This window comes from Myotis brandtii, unplaced genomic scaffold (genome assembly GCF_000412655.1).
Source record: "Myotis brandtii unplaced genomic scaffold, ASM41265v1 scaffold157, whole genome shotgun sequence".
NCBI lineage: Eukaryota > Metazoa > Chordata > Mammalia > Chiroptera > Vespertilionidae > Myotis > Myotis brandtii.
The window spans coordinates 3,617,627-3,618,763 of record NW_005355708.1 but is presented as its reverse complement, the minus strand read 5'-3'; positions in this window follow the sequence as shown (position 1 = coordinate 3,618,763).

Genomic DNA, 1,137 nt, shown 5'->3' with positions numbered 1-1,137 from the left:
CTCAGTGGATAGAGCCTCGGCCTGCGGACTGAAGGGTCCTGGGTTCGATTCTGGTCAAGGGCACATGCCTGGGTTGTGGGCTCCAGCCCCAGTGTGGGGCCTGCAGGAGGCAGCCAGTCAATGATTCTCTCTCATCATTGATGTTTCTAGCTCTCTCTCCCTCCCTCTTCGTCTCTGAAATCAATAAAAATAGATTTTAATAAAATAGAAGACCAAAGTGAAATTGGATGTCATTGCAATTGTTCAGGCAAGAATGATAAAGAGCCGCTCTAAGGCTTTAAAAAACAGACCGATGTGGGTGGGAAGGCTGGGGAGAGCCACATGAGCGAGCATGCATTTGGCTCTGGAAGGGCCCAGAGCAGCGCTGTCCAACAGCAATTTAGTGCGTGCCACCTGCATAACCTTACATTTCTCAGCAGCCATGTGTACAAAACGTAAAAAGAAACAGGTCAGATTCACCTCAACCATCTATTTTACTTTACCCACTACGTTCCAAACATGATCACGTCAGCGTCTGCAGCCTCGCTGGGCCGTGAGCGTGAGGGCAGGTGACAGGCCTGGCCCGTCCCTGCTTCCTCCGTGAGCTCGGGCTCACTTCACCCTCCGGACAGTGGCAACTGCCCAGGGGAGGGCAGGCAGGCAAGGTGGCCTTTACCTCCAACCTAAGTAAGGCAGCCTCCCCTAGTCCCATTGACAGGGGCTCCCGTAGGACTCCCTGGAGGAGGAGGAGGCGAGGAGGGGAGGAGGGATGGAGGAGGCAGACGCTCTGGGCGGGAGTTCCCACCTTGGGCTGGTAGGGTGAGTCCCTGGCACAGGGAAGAAACGCAGAACAAGGAGAAAGCCTGGCTGGGGTGGGGAGGGAGGGTGGAGGGGCAGAGTGTCACTGACACGCACAGGAAAGCACTCCAGCATACAGGCTCCAGCTCGATGGATTTTCACCACCTGGATCAAGATCCAGATCATTTCCAGCACCCGCCCCCCAGGTCCCCTCCCGATGAAGGGGTCCGCGTTGCCAGTAGAACCCCACGGGGTCAGAACCAGCTGACAACTAACAGATACATCTCCCGTTGAGGTGAGCTGAGCACCCAGGTGGCAAGAATAACGCCTTCATTCACTGGAAATGTGGGGGGGGGGGGG